Consider the following 16,766-nt stretch of genomic DNA (forward strand, 5'->3'; position numbering starts at 1 on the left):
ATGTTATTGATTAAAACCGACTGATGTGTATATATAATATTGTACATATTAAGATGTTCGATTAATCTTTGATAGACAAGCTTTTGACAGGCAGGTCAGATAAGATGTTCCGTTATTGATCCCTGTGGGGAAATGCAGGTGCCATAGCAGCACGGGGGAGGGGGAGGGGCGGTACAGGTACAGGCAGGGTAATAGACATGACAATAAAACATTGAGTCCGCGCAGGGTTTAGTAGATAAGCGTCAAATAAGATGGAGATGGGTCTATAATGGTTGAAGATGGCTGGGTCATCCTCTTTATAAAAATGCGGAATAATCTTGGCCAGTGGTGCCCAACCAGTCGATCGCGATCGACAGGTAGATCACGGGCTGATTTCAAGTAGATCTTGATCTTTTTTGCTAAATCAACTCTTCCTCTCCTTGTTAACTACAACAAGCAATGCTGTTTGTTATTTAAAATGAGGTCGGACTCGGCACTGACATATTTGTGTTCATTATGCTGCTTTTATAAAGCCTCAAATGACGGCTTACAATATACAATTTTGGCTGGTAGCTCTCGGGCTAGGTGGTAAATAAAAAAGTAGATCTTGGTTCAAAAAAGGTTGGCCACCCCTGATCTTGGCTATTGTTAATTCAAGAGGAAAGTTTTCCAATGACGGATTGAAAATGTGAGATGGCAGTTTCACAATGTACTCATCAGTAGTTTACTGTCAATTGTTATCATAACCTGGAGAAGAATCTTTTTAGATTGATCTCCCAAACCTCATCTTCTGTAACCGGTAAGAAATGAAAATGATCATTGATGGATAATTCATAAACTGAAGAGGACTATGTGTTACGATTAGGGGGAGAACAGAACCCAGTAAGCAGAAGGATGGAGGAGCCCCAGAACTACAAAGTGACAGAGAACAAGACGGTGGTTGCTCTTCACAAAAGGTGATGTTCTATTTATTTCAGAACTGAGAGAAAGCAAGACTAAACTACAAATAACAAAAGAACATAAACAGTGCAGCAGTGCTGGTACTAGTGAAACAGAACTTGAGAATACGGAAAATAACAGTAAACAACAAAACACTACACTTACTCAGAATGACAACACAGTGCAACATGACGAGGGCAGGAACGGGGAGGAACAGGAAGTAACCCAGGTAGACAGTAGGATACTATCCTAAGGAGGATAGGATCCAGAACGTTACACTATGGTTGCTAAGTGGAATCTAGGAGACCGGAGTTGGACCAACTTTGGAGAAAAAGCTATTCAAATAGTTGACAATTAATTAATTAATTAACTTTAAATTCATTAAGTAACTGTTTGTGGTAGTAGTGTGTTTAGCTCCTTTGATAATGTGATAATATGTACATGTATTTCTTTTTTTTTTATCCAATTTTTCTCCTCCTATTTTTCTTGTATTTTCCTCCCATCCCAATTTAGTCGTTATGCCAATTCCCCCCTCCCCTTCCTGGTCGTTGCGCGCATTTCCCCCCTACTAGTTGTTGGTCTAGGGAGCCCTGAAGTCTATCACATGCTTCCTCCGATACATAGGAGACAGCCAGCAGCCTCTTTTCACCTGGCAGCGAGGACTCTCATTGGGTGAGTGTAACGCGTGGGAGGGCACACTACCTCACCCAGATCCCTTCCTCGCTGTGCAGGCGCTCTGACCGCCCTGTAGGAGTTGCTGTTTACAATGACCAGATTACCACCCACCGGCTTCCCTCCCGCTGACACTGCCAATTGTGTCAGTATGACGACCGGCCAAGCCGGAGGGACCGCTGACAGCTGGATTCGATACCAGTGTCTCTGCGGTGGTAGACAGACGCTTAGTCCGCTGCGCAACCCGGCCGCCTCTGTACAATAGGATATCTGTCCACGGATACTCGCTGACCGCTAATGCGAACTTCGTTATAATCACTTCATTAACGGTTCTCTTATATTTAGGATACAGTGTAAATGCAGGCTTATCACGTTCCTTGAATGTTATTAGAAAGATTGGAACAATGATCAGCAATCTCCACACACAGAACTCCTGATTTCATGCTCCTATCCAACCCATTTGTAAAGATATCGTCTATCAGAAGTCTCTGTTAAATGTTCTCCTTTCTCCCTCTTTTCTTCTCTCTCTCTTTCCTCTTCTCTGAGTGTGCTCTTGCTCCCAGGGGTGGTAGGGAGGGATGAGGGGTGGGTATAGCGGGTCATCGTCCGTGTGTCTTCAATGTACATTTGTGTCTCCGAATAATTTGTACAAGTATGTCTGTTAGAATAATTGGGAATGTACATTTATGTCTGTATGTATGTTAGTCTGAATAGTGTCTCTAATTTGTATGTATATATGTTTTTATTCCAATAATTGCTGTCTCTAATTTGACTATATGTATGTTGGTTAAAATAATTGAAAAAATCTTACAAATAAAGGTGTGAATTAATTATTATTATTATTTTTAAGTAGTCACCATAATGTATAGGGGTCCTGCAGGCCCAGAGTCACTCATGCTGTGTGGTTTCTGTCAGCTGCTGAAGCTTTCGTAGTTTAATTACCAGTCTGTCGTTTTCCTCGTTCCCTGGCCTGTTTCATTGCTGGAATGCTGGTTTGATCTCTTCTTCCTTAGTAAGCAATTCAGAGAAGTCCTCATTTACACAAGTTGTAGTATTCTTTTTTTTTTTTATCTACTTTTTCTCCCATTTTTAATTTTTCTCCCATCCCAATTTCGTATCGTCCAATTCTACCCTCCCCTATCTCGAACATTGTTAGGCCATGCCTCCCACAAGCCGGCTGCAATGTGGACGAAGCCTTACATCACGTGTCCCCTCCGGTACTCGAGGAAGCAGCCGTCGCATCTTTTCACCTGCACAGCGCGATCTCTCAGCATCGGGGGTCTGCGTGGGAGGGCTTCCTGATTCTGCTGCGCAGGCGCACCAACCGACCTGTAGGAGTCGCTGTCCACAGCGTCCGATCCCCACCCATCAGCTTCCCACCCCCTAATACTGCCAATTGTATTAGTATGAACGACCAGCCAAGCTGATAGCAATGCTATGTTATAATGTTATTTTATTTCATACTTATCTTGTCTTGCACAGTCTCTGGAGCGCAACAGTAAGAAGCATTTTGTATAAAAGTATTCTGTACTTCTGTATGACAACTATTAAAGAAACTTGAAACTTGAAAACTTGAAACCCAGCGTCTCCTGCATTGGTGGTGAGCGCCTTGCCCACTACACCACCTAGCTGCCCAAGTTGTAGTATTCTTGAGGGGAGTTCTTGCGTCGGCAAGTGTGAGTTCTTTGCCTTTGTGCCTTAAGAATTTCACTACAACCGGTCATGCTTCTCCAGTGTCCTGTATCATATTTCCAGTGCGGTGGGCCCGTTCAATTTCAATAGACTTTGGATCAATCTTCAGTTTGTTGTTCGAAAAACTCTCTGACCTTCTGCTCAGTATCTGACCAAGATTCATAGGCATTGTCCCGCATCAGACCGTCAATATTTACATTGTTTCATCGACTCTGACCTTCTAAGCGATCAATTTTGAATATGATGTCTTTGCTTTCAGAGTTCATTCACTGCGAGGACAGAGACTGCAGTTGTGATTCTAATTAACAGACTTTCTTCTCCATCTCCATCCCCATCCAACCAGAAACGATGGATAAATGTTACGTTCTGGTTACTGACTACGGTCGGGAACCACCCACCATTCTGTCATCTGTCACCTGGCTACTGTCACTTGTCTTTCCTGTCATTTAGTGCTGTCACTTAGGGGTTTAGTTCCTGATTGGCTGTCACATGGGTGTGTGTGGAATGTTGGTATTTGGTGTCTATTTAACCTTCCTTCCTTCTGCTTGTTATTCGTCAGGTCTTCACTATAGGCGTTCGGAGATAACGCAGGCGGTTCCAGTTCTGGACCACCACTAAGCTCCTTTATCTTATTCCCTCTTCCTCTTGCCCCTCGGCATAGTATCCTAGTATTACTCTTGTGTTCTTTACTATTAAAGTCGAACCTGTTCAAGAGTATACCATCTCCGTCTCTGTGATTGCCTACCACAATTGGAACTCACCTACCTCCATCCTGACAGATAAACAGTTCAGTGTGCGCTGCACTAAAGGCAAGATACGCTACTTTTGCCTCTGGAAACACGAGAACGAGGAGGAAACATGGTACAATCGCCATAGGATGGTCACAGCAGCCAAACAGGAATATAAGGAGAAGATAGACACACATAAGCAGTAATGACTCACATAGCGTGTGGCAAGGATTACACACAATATCGGACCTTAAAGGGAAAGCCAGGAGCACAGCTAACATCGCTGCCTGCCTACCGGAACAACTTCTACGCCAGGTTCGAGGTTAACCACAACAACCTACCAGGAGAAGGCCCACCCACCACAGAAATGAGCAGTGCTCTGGCCATTGCCAAGTGCACAAGGAATTCAAGTGCATTCAAGTATGCAAGACAGCTGGTTTGGATTGGCATCCCAGGCCCAGTGGTCAGAACGTGTGCGGATAAGCTGTCTGGTGTGTTCACTGACATAATTATTCAACCTCTCCCTCTACAAGCATGTTAGAGAGCAAATGCTTTGAGAAGCATGTTAAAAAACTCATCTGTAGCGGACTACCGACCGTCACTGAAAAAGACTCCCACCAATTTGCCTACCAGCGAAACAGATCCACTAATGGTGCAATAGTCACAACACTACACATCACCCCCAACTACCTAGAGGGAAATAACTCCTATGTGAGAATGCTGTTCACATCACAGAGGACCTCACCTGGGACGTGCACATCGCACACCAGACATCACAGATGACCTCACCTGGGACGTGCACATCGCACACCAGACATCACAGATGACCTCACCTGGGACGTGCACATCGCACACCAGACATCACAGATGACCTCACCTGGGACGTGCACATCGCACACCAGACATCACAGATGACCTCACCTGGGACGTGCACACCAGGCATCACAGAGGACCTCACCTGGGACGTGCACATCGCACACCAGACATCACAGATGACCTCACCTGGGACAAGCACACCAGGCATCACGAGGACCTCACCTGGGACGTGCACACCAGGCATCACGAGGACCTCACCTGGGACGTGCACACCAGGCATCACGAGGACCTCACCTGGAGCACACCAGACATCACTGAGGACCTCACCTGGGACGTGCACACCAGGCATCACGAGGACCTCACCTGGGACGTGCACACCAGGCATCACAGAGGACCTCACCTGGGACGTGCACACCAGGCATCACGAGGACCTCACCTGGGACGTGCACACCAGGCATCACAGAGGACCTCACCTGGGACGTGCACACCAGGCATCACGAGGACCTCACCTGGGACGTGCACACCAGGCATCACAGAGGACCTCACCTGGGACGTGCACACCAGGCATCACGAGGACCTCACCTGGGACGTGCACACCAGACATCACAGAGGACCTCACCTGGGACGTGCATACCAGACAGGTGGTGAAAAAAGCACAACAGCGCCTCTTTCACCTCAGGCAGCTGAAGAAATTCGCCATGGGGCCCCAGATCCTACTTCTTCTACAGAGACACGACAGAGAGCATCCTGACTGGATGCATCACCGCCTGGTATGGAAACTGCTCTGCCCTCGACTGAAAAGCATCAGAGAGGGTGTGTGAACAGCCCAGAAAATCTGTGATTATGAGCTCCCCTCCATCTAGGATATATACAACGGATGGTGTGTCAGCAAAGCCTGCAGGATTATTAAGGACCCCTGCCATCCCCACCACAAACTGTTTCAGCTGCTACCGTCTGGCAAATGGTACCGCAGACTCAAGGCCTGGACCAGCAGACTCTGGGACTTTCCCCCCAGGCAGTCAGACTCATGAACAAATAGTACTAACGACATGAGGGAAAAAGTACTACCTTATAGCTGTCACTGCTACTGATTTTACATTACTGACCTGCACACATTACTGACCTGCACATTTTATTAATATTTTCTTTTTTAATTTAGCCTTTATTTAAAGGTAAAATCACATTGAGACCGAGGTCTCATTTACAAGTGCAACCTGTTGACTTGCATACAGTACACATATAATTGATATTTAAAATTTGCTATTGTATTTGTTAATACTATGCTGCTATTTTAAATTGTTTTACTATTAAATAATTTTAATAGTTTACTATTCTTATTGTCTGTACTACATGATGTTGCCATTAAGCCAAGGAGTGGAATAATTGCACTCCTCTACTGTAAAAAGTCAGGGATGTGACAAATAAACTTGAAACTTGAACTCGATTCACACACAGGAGAGGGAGTTAGAGTGGATCCACCAGATATCGGAAATGGCAAAAACCATCCACAACAGTTGGCTGCTTGTCCACTTAGCTTGTCATACGGTGCCAAGTAGCACATTGGATTAATTATTATTTTTTTATTATAGTTATAGTATTATTGTGTCAGGAGCCCAAGCTCCTTCAGCTGCCAAGCTTTCCACCAGCCTGGCCAGTGTAACCATGGTAATACACACTACCTGGTTGGTTACTTTCTTCTCTGGTGCACAAGGAAAAACAGCTTGATGAGAGGGACGAGGCAGCTCGGCTACAGACTGTGGAACATATTAACGGAGGGAGCTTTAGCGTTCGTGGTGTCTCCACGTTAGCGTTTTTGGTTGAGGGCAGGGGTGTAAAGAACTTGAGTAATTGTACTTCGTTACAATATTTACTGTAAGTACTGTTTTGGGGGATTTGTACTTTACTCGAGTATTATTAGGTTTGTATACTTGTACTTTTACTCAATTACATTCCAGAGAAAAAAAACATACTTTTTACTCCTTACATTTAAAATGCAGACCTACAAAGTACAAATCTCGCAGGTCCAACCATTTTAATTAGTATATTTGTTTCTCTGGACGAACTAATGATAACATTATTAATCCTATGGCCGCACTTTATTTTAAAACAGCCAATCAAATCCCCATCAATGGAAAATGAACACGCCCATACTATACCCATGCTGATTGGTCCTTGTGCAAGACTAGAAAGTGGGGATCTTTAATTAAACACCTGCTATCAGAAGAATAGACAGTCAGAAAAAAAGTTTTTACTTTGACTTTTTAGTACTTGAGTACATTTAAAAGTAGAAACTTTTTTACTTTTACTCAAGTGTGTTTTTAGCCAGATACTCTGACTTTTACTTGAGTATGATTTTGAGACGGTACCCATACTTTCACTTAACACATTGGGTGCCACGCCCCTTCCGGGAAGTGCATAGGTCTTGCCACCCATTAACCCCATGTAAGTGCTCACCTTGTTTGTAGAGCTAAACCTATATTTTATTTATTTATTTTTTTAAACTTTGTTTTTTAGCGTTTATCGCTTTTCTGGTCAAGCATGACCGACAGAAACAGGTTGAAATGGGATGTAGAGCAGGGGAAGACATTCTGAGAAATGACGGCGGGTCCGGGAATCGAACTCGTGTCCCCCAGATCCGTGACGAGCACGGTTTTCCCCGACGCAGAAATAGCGCCGAGATATGCGGTGAGCTACGGGAGCTCCCCCTAAACCTATATTTTATATTATAGCTATGGATCTAATAACGCCGTCGATTGTCAGTGGGTTTCTTCCGGTCAACGTGCAAAAAACAGATAATCTTTTCATCTATACATATGAATATGAGTATAGTTTGAGTGATTCTGAGTAATCCCAGGAAAAGATGCGAAAACAGCGTTTTTGTGTAATTCAACACGTTGCCATTCCTCGCTTGGATCAACAATCAATCTGAAATCAACGCTAGATTATCGGTATTATCTTTCATCATGCACGCATGAAAGGTGGTTTGGAGCGTGGTGCCCATCCGTGCCGTGATGTGACCAACGGGACACAGCACACACACATACCACACAGACACGCTTCGATCGCGGGAAAATAAATATCGGATCAACGCAAGATTGGTAATATAATTATAGTCCTTACCTTGCCTCTGATGTACTGCAAAAAGAATAATCCAATTATCTGATCGCCATTCCAAATATTCATCGCGATCGTTTTTCCAACGTTATCCAGCATTGCACATGAACGGGCCGGCGGATGAACTCGTCGAGGCAACCGTGGTGACCGCTTGTCTTGCCGGAGTGTTTAGAACCCGCCCCCACGCCGCAGCTGGGCCGAGAAAACAATGGAAACTATTCAAATGGAGTGCAATAGCGGCCGCAAGGCGTTAGGCGGCGGTATTGACCGTCTGCGATCTCAGACACATTCAGAACAGCATGCACAAGGTGCCTCGATGGATTATGAACGGCAATAGCGAATAAAAGAAGTAACGAAACAGAAAAACGTAGATCTACGTTTCCGGCATTCAACGGTCGGGCCACAGAAATGTAGAACTACGTGAACGGCACAGAAAGTGTTAAGTATAATTTCTGGGTACTTTTTACACCCCTGGTTGAGGGTCTTTTTTCTAAACAGTGCATCAAAACACAGCCAACACTGACCCGTCTGTAGGTGAAGCCCGGTTTCTGAGCCGAGGTGGATATTAGAGCCTCGGGTCCTACGGCCTGCTCTCCACCGCAGCTCTGTACTAAATCAACTCAAATAGGTAGATGAGTGAGAGCAAATCGATACCTAGCTTTTCATTATGCTCCCGTCTCCGGGGTGCGGGCCCCACTCCATGCTACACCGACGAGGCTGGAAATTGAGAGACTCAGCGGTGACTTGGTTCCCATCAATAAGGAGCCGGAGGAAAATGGGAGGAAGTGTCAACTCTCTCCACCACAAGCGCCGGACCGCTCCGTCGGGCTCAGTGGTCTCACCTTACTTTGTGTGTGCGTGTGCGTTGGCGGAGGACCAGCTTCCGTCGGCGAGCCTCTCTCAAATGGAATTGGCATTGATGAAGAAATTGGAAATTATGTCATGAGAAAGAAGCCGGATGTATGGAATTCGAATGGCAGCTCAAGAAAATTAAGCTCAGAAATGTATATTATTATAAAAATTATTGTAGAATATAAATTATTTGGCAGATGAGGAAGTGACGGGCAAGTTTGTTTTTTGCTATATTTAATTTGAGTCTGTTATCCAATTCGAAATCAGAAATAATTCACTCTGAAGTATCTAATTCACTCGTTCTGTGCTCTCAGCGGATGTATAGTTGTATCATCAGCATAAATCGCCATACCTGCACATTTCAATACATAAGGTATATCGTTTACAAATATAGAGTAAAGGATTTTGGGGACTACCACACTGGAGTGTTACCATATTTGACATGGTTAGGTTAGCCCAAGAAGGCGTAGAGCCTACTGTAACTACAGCAGGAGCTTTCCCAGTATGTGTAGGTTAGCCCCCCTCATATTGAAAACTAGTGTCACTGCTGTTTGCAGTTGTTTTCGGCACTAACACAATGCTATGACAAGATCCGATGGCTTTGTTCTTTTGCAAAGGATTGTTACTGTTGCCAAAGCGAATCTTCTCTCACTAAACAGAAGGGCAGCCAAGGTGCAGGTGAGGAAAAACAAGGTTTCTAGGTACAGCGGGAAAAGGAAAGACAGCCGTACAACACACGACCGTTCTGAGGTAATTGGTTTAGCTGGGAAATCGCGTGACACCTCGTTTTTATCCCCTTCGGCATGATGGCGCACTGCACGAGAAGCCCCATCACTCTCCATCGTATTCTCGAATCATCCTCCGCCAGCATCCAACCAAACCGGTGTGCACTCATGCATGATCTGAGCACGACACTCTGATTAGCGTCAACGATTCCTTAAATAATAAATCATGTCCTGCGGTGTGCCACAACCACCGTCAATCAGAGGAGGATTGTTGCGCGGCATGTGACCTTCTGAAAAGTGTTTGTAGGATATTATCCTTTGAAAGTGTTTTATAGTAGGTATGTACAGTACTTGTTCCTTAACGGTAGATAAGGAAGGAAGAACATCTTCCATTTCTCGGGGGAATTCTATCTTCTTCCAGTGGGAAGGCGTTGAGTTCTGCTCGGTTGAGTTTCCGCCGTCGTGATTCATCTCTTTCTCTCCCTGCCTCTGACCTCTTCCTTTCCTTCATGAAACCAGCCATCTATTTCTATGTGAAACGAACCGTCCACTTCAGGTCCTGCACTTCAGAAAGCCTTGGACTGCGTGTGTGTGTGTGTGCGTGTGTGCATGCATGCATGTGCATATCTGTGTGTGTGTGTGTGTGTGTGTGTGTGTGTGTGTGTGTGTGTGTGTGTGTGTGTGTGTGTGTGTGTGTGTGTGTGTGTGTGTGTGTGTGTGTGTGTGTGTGTGTGTGTGTGTGTGTGTGTGTGTGTGTGTGTGTGTGTGTGTGTGTGTGTGTGTGTGTGTGTGTGTGTGTGTTTCTATACCAGTGTGGCTGCTCTGGGGTTTGTGCTGCTTAATAAAGTGCTGGGATTCTTCCCTTGAAGGCTTTTCACTCAACCAATGTGTTCTCATGATGCACCAATTCCACGACAGAATTCCAAATCAAAATCGCAAGTTGTACTGATGGAATGAAAGCACGCCTTGCAGGGTTTGACTTTCAACAAACCCCGCCCTCCTTTCTTGATCATCCATAGCTGTTGCTTTCCTCACAATACTTAATTTCTTTCATAGGATTCATTTTAAAATAACAGTAAAATGGTGACTATAGATGAGATAAGGGATGCACCGATATAGAAACTGTAGCTGATACGACAACCAATGTCTGTTGTTGCCGGTAATCGATATTTACCACACCGTGTGTGTGTGTCTGTGTGCACTCAAAATCGTATGTGCATGCATGCGTGTGTGTGTCTGTGTGCACTCAAAAGCATATGTGCATGCATGCGTGTGTGTCTGTGTGCACTCAAAAGCGTATGTGCGTGCATGCATGCATGCGTGTGTGTGTGTGTGTGCGCATCCATCACAGTGTGTTTGTAGTGACAAGGTTGGTTTTGTAAGATTGTCATTAGTACAGCACGAGTCAACAGGCTTTAAAAGAGCGCCAGCTCACTGCCACTAATTATACTCTCCTGCTTTAACCGATCCTATGAATAGATATCCTTTATACATGGAGACCTATAGTTACCAGGCACTAATTATCAAAATCGTCCATTCATCTGCCCCATACTTATATAAGACATTGTATTCATATTTCATTAAATTAAATTAGGCAGCAGTATGTGATTATAATCTATAATGTGGCCGCCGGGAGGATAGTGGTGACCAGGACATCCATTCAGAATGAGGTATAGATTTTGTGATGGTGGTGTTGGAAGGTGAAAGGTAAAGATAATAATGATTGAGGAAACCAGCCACTGGCCACACAAATGACTGACACACACACACACACGAACACGCACACGCACTCGCGCACACACACACACGAGGGGCCGTTTAGGGCATATACCGTCACTTAAACGGCCCCTCATAAAGACACACACACACACACACACACACACACACACACACACACACACACACACACACACACACACACACACACACACACACACACACACACACACACACACACACACACACACACACAAACACACACACAAACACACACACACTGTTTGAATGTAGACATTTCTCCTTAACAATCCCAAGGGGTCTATACTGATGCATATACTACCCTACCCTTTCAAGTATTATGCTACAGGCTACAGTGTGTATGTGTCAGGCTACTCGTGTGGACATGATGCATTTAAGTGCTGAGTGACTGTGAGTGCATTTTTGTGTGTGTGTGTGTGTGTGTGTGTGTGTGTGTGTGTGTGTGTGTGTGTGTGTGTGTGTGTGTGTGTGCGTGCGTGCGCGTGCAGCCAGACAACTAGCTCCCCCCCCCCAAGTAACAAGTGTGTCTTTATAAGCCAGCAATCCTCTCACTTACAGTGCATTTCTGTTTTTTCTCTCTCTCTCTCTCTCTCCCCCCCCCCCCTCTCTCTCTCTCTCTCTCTAAGTCATGAAGTGGTCGGACAGAGAATAATGACGTTGAGCACACAACTACTGCCTCCCTGGGAGAGAGCGAGAGAGAGAGAGAGAAGAGAGGAGAGAGAGAGAGAGAGAGAGAGAGAGAGAGAGAGAGAGAGAGAGAGAGAGAGAGAGAGAGAGAGAGAGAGAGAGAGAGAGAGAGGAAAGAGAGGAGAGAGAGAGAGAGAGAGAGAGAGGGCCCCAGGGAGCATTTTACAGTATTATGCAGTTAGCCATAACTAAAACATCATTACAGGCATATTCACAGACTGACTGACTGACTGACTGACTGACTGCTGGAGAGAGGAAGGGGGGTGGATGGATGGATGGGTGGAGGAATGAATGGAAGGATGGATAGATGGATAAATGTATGGATGGGTGGGTGGATGAATGGATAGATAAATGGGTGGGTGGTTGGATGGATGGATGGATGGATGGATATATGGGTGGGGGGAATGGATGAGTGGATGGAGGGAGGAATGGATGGATGGAGGGGTGAGTGGATGGATGCTTGGATGGATGGGTGGTTGGATGAAATGATGAATGGATGGAGGGATGTATGGAGGGATAGATGAAGGGATAGATGGGTGGATGGATGGATGGATGGATGGAGGGAGGGATGGATGGAGGGATAGATGGGTGGATGGATGGATGGAAGAGTGGGCGGATGGATGGATAGATGGATGGAGCGATAGATGGGCAGATGGATGAATGGAAGAGTGGGTGAATGGATGGATGGATGGATGAGTGGAAGGAAGTAAGGGAGAAATGATGGATGGGTTGATGGATAGATGGATGGATGAATGGATGGATGGAGAGGGGGGTGGATGGATGGATGGAGGGAGGAATGGACTAAAGAGTAATACATAGAACTGTCCTCGACTAAATCAATTCTGTCGATTTAATCAACAACTCTGTTTTCCACATACCTCTTTAAATCTAGTGTTTACCAGAGATTGTCATTCTTCAGAAATAAATCCCTCAGCATGGAAAGAAAATTTTAAATCAACTAATTGACTAACAAAGTCTTCTTTTCCCTCTCATTATTTTCCTCCATATACAATTCAGTCCAACCAGGCACATTATCACTCATGTCACATTGTCACAGGCTTGTCCAATTATTATTTATTATTATTATAGTTTGTCCAATTATTGCACAGAATGGTAATGCAGTTAGACTTGGCAGTAATGGGCGTCCTCTTTTAGGGCTGTGGGAGATACAGTAGTTGAACAGGCACACATGCATTAACAAGCAGGGAGGGCTATTAAAACTTCCCATGGGTACATAGTGAAAGGAATCAAGGTAGGTGGAAGCTGGCAGGTGGTGCTAGTGGGAAACAGAAAACATGTTAATGCCATGCCAACAGAAAGCTCTAGTGTTTGTAGGCAGGTCTCTGAAGCAAGGAGCAGAGAGGGTGATGTACCTGGAGCAGGTCACGTATCTGATATAGCAGCTGACTGGCTGTGCACACGACTTAAAGGGGAAGGCCGCCCAAATTAAATAATTTGAATCTGTTATTTCCATGTTGCAGGAAAGTTCAATCAATATTTGAGAGCATGAGCTGCTCTCGCATAATGCCAGAAACCGGGGGAAGTAAGACACAAACTTGTGACATCTTGTGAGCTTTATTCTCTAGTCGTATTCTCGGTTCTGAAAATGTGTCTCTATACAGTGTCAGTGTCACTTACTGTATAACATCCTTCCCAATTCATTGACTATGGAGAAGCTTCAGATGTTATACCTGATGACATCATACGTTTTAGCACCCTATTATTTATCTAGCATACATCTATACAATTATTTATACAGTAGGTATCATTTATCTGTTCAAAAGTTGTCATGAGTTGTCATGAGTTGTCCTGGTATGACAAATACAATTGCAGTTACTAGTAACGGAGATACTGTACTGAATACAAATGGGCATTGCGATGCTTTTGTTCTCCAAACACACATTGTTCCAAATATTATTCCAAATATTTACACTACGCCAAATCAAGAAAGAAATAATAATAATAATAATAATTCATTTATTTTGTATAGCGCTTTTCAATGACCCAAAGTCATTCAATGAACAAATTAACATTAGATTAAAGGAAATCACGTTAAATCTGGCAAATGTATTTTCCAACCTATTATTAATTGGAAATGCAATTGTTTTGCCTTCAAAGCATCAACTTGATTTAATATTGGCATATAATTAATTATGAATATATACAGTATTTCTACCTCTACCTAACAAAATCTTTAAGAAATTCAATGACGGTGACATGATGGTTGTGTCAGTTTAACGAACAGACACAGAAAACGTTCTTGGAAATAGGGTGGTATCCGCTCCTCATTCCTCTGTATGCAAAACAGCCCACACATTTCATATTTAGGCTATTTATCATTCTTATGTATGAGTAATTCATTAGATAGACTTTAGAAATTACATCTTGAACATGGGCCAATTTGAATTTGTAGAAGAGACGTGAGCATTTCTTAAATATTTTGTTAGGTAGAGGTAGAAATACTGTATATATTCATTATATTCATTCACATTCAGGATAAAGCGAGATTACAATTTGGAGGCTATTTTCTGAAGGATAAGCCGGCAAAGGCCTATTCATTCTCTATTTTCAGACAGCACTCTTTCTGTTCTCGATGTAGTAACAACACCACAAATACAAGACTAGCTCCTTTAGCATCTGATGAAAGTGAAATACTGTGCTTGATGCAGTAACATCCTTCTTTGACACCCCCTGCCCGCTCCCCACCTCACCATCCCCATAGCTCTCCATCAGCTGTCTGTTTTAACCCCTTAAGCCAGAGCAGTCCGGTAGATTGATATCACGCCATAAATAGAGAACATACATAAATACAGAACATATTAATTAATGTTGCGTTTCTTTTTCAAATGTAGCCAAGAGTAAAGACCCTAACGCTGTCAAAACAGCAGTCAAAGTGTATATTTTCAGCACTACGTTTGTTTACCTATGATTTTCAGTGTTATTAGCGAAATTATTAGTTTATAAATAGCTCAGCGCATCCCGACGGAAACCGGATGAATTCGACGGAAGTAAAGCAAGCTGTCATAAGAATGTGTAGTTCTATGAACGAGGAGACCCAGGGCTTTCGATGGGCTTTCGAATTTCATAAAACTACACTTCACAGCTCACGCCAGCCGCTGCCAATCATCTGACTTCTAGCGTGAACTTTCTTTTTTTAACGTTATTTTCATATCTCATGGGTCAAACAAACCTGAACGTTATTGCCATAAAATAGAACGTAGTTAATTTCTTTACCTTTCTGTAAACGTCTAGAAACAAATAGGCTGCTCAATCATATGAAAAATAGCGGAGCAATTTACATTACAAAAAAGTAACTGTACTTACAGTAGCTTTCATTCACGGTCTTTGCTGCCCTGCCATTGGAAAGAGATTTGGCCCGGTCCACTTGGCCATAATAAGGTAATTTATAGGCCTGATATTCTGTATTCATATTTCAAATTGCATGTGTCCGGATGGCAAAATGCAGTACTGTATCTACTGGAAATCATCTGCCCTTTATTCATTTGCTTAGATTTTTTGTACACTTGATCTCAAGAAGGTGCTGAATGAGCTCACGTCTGGTCAATGTTAGCATGGTGTTATTCACCGTCAAAGATACAAAAAATAATATGTCTCCTTTGGTTCATTACAATTTACTCAAGCCTAGTAACAGACATAATAAGTCGGACACTGGGAATACATTCCCTGAGATCCATAGATGTCCCTAGATACCAAGAACATGCTAATGGCCCTTGTAGAAGTGGAGCAATCTTCCATTTACTTAGGTATGTATTTTTAGGAGAATATTCTGAAAATATGGCTAGGGCTTAAGAGGTTAAGACACAAACACTCTTCTCTGGGCACTTCAAAAACAAGCCATGCCTCGTTGCTAGAACCTCTCTGCACACAAACATCACCCTCCTTGTTAGTCTTGATTACACAACACCTCCCCCAACACCTATCGCTAACACTCCACCTCCACAATCCCTCAAAAAAAGAGAATTCTGCAAATAATTAGCAATACAGCGGAGGAGCATAATTACAACTTATGAATATGCAAATACCCCTATGATGTAAAAAAAATTAAAAGCATCCTGTATTCTTTTCTTTCAATTTTTTTTTATTATAATTTTTTTTTAAACCCTTTTAATTTCCCCATGACCAAAAAATGCCTTTCATCATTGTGGCTGCTGTATCTATATTCCCTGCGCCATCCTCTCCCAGGCTGTAACCCAGCCTTGTAATGAAGCCTATAAATCAGCACCTTGGACAGCGCCAGGCAGCCCTGAGCCCCCTGGATATATATACTGGAGTCAGAGCACAGCAGGGCCAGAGCAATGCAGAGGGGTGGAAAGAGGGGGGGGGGGGTGTTGGGGGTGCCGCTTTCAGCACCAGGGAACAACGGACAGCGACAGCCTCTGACATTTCCACTGTAAAGAGGCAGAAAAGCCCTCCCTATCTGGAGCTGCCCTCCACACAGCGCCGATGACTAAACACAGTTATTCAGCTTGATGCATGGCCAGCCCCACTGAGGTATGAGCTGGATGAAAAGGATGGAGGGAGTATGGGGGAGGGTGCAGGTGCGGTTGGGTGGGTGGGGTGCTATGAGTGAATGAGGTCCTATTCTGGGAGACACTGCCACTACAGAGTGACAGAGAGATAGGGGGGGGGGGGTGTGATGTACTGTGCATATTATCATAGAGCATGACTTATCTCCCCCTCTGTGGAATGCATAGGGCCCTGTGCACATTACATGCACACTGTAGGCTATATGTATGCATCGCCCTGGATAACAGGGAGCAGGCTGACAAATTAAACAATCTGA

General features: G+C 44.0%; 1 protein-coding gene across 1 annotated transcript in view; it reads right to left on the bottom strand.

Annotated features, from left to right (window-relative positions):
* slc12a5a (solute carrier family 12 member 5a) overlaps positions 1–16,766 on the bottom strand; it is a gene marked incomplete at both ends in the record, with an annotated part of 504,642 nt that overhangs the window by 138,127 nt on the left and 349,749 nt on the right. The window lies entirely within an intron of this gene.

This window comes from Notolepis coatsorum, assembly GCF_963971535.1.
Source record: "Notolepis coatsorum genome assembly, chromosome: 6".
Taxonomy (NCBI): domain Eukaryota; kingdom Metazoa; phylum Chordata; class Actinopteri; order Aulopiformes; family Paralepididae; genus Notolepis; species Notolepis coatsorum.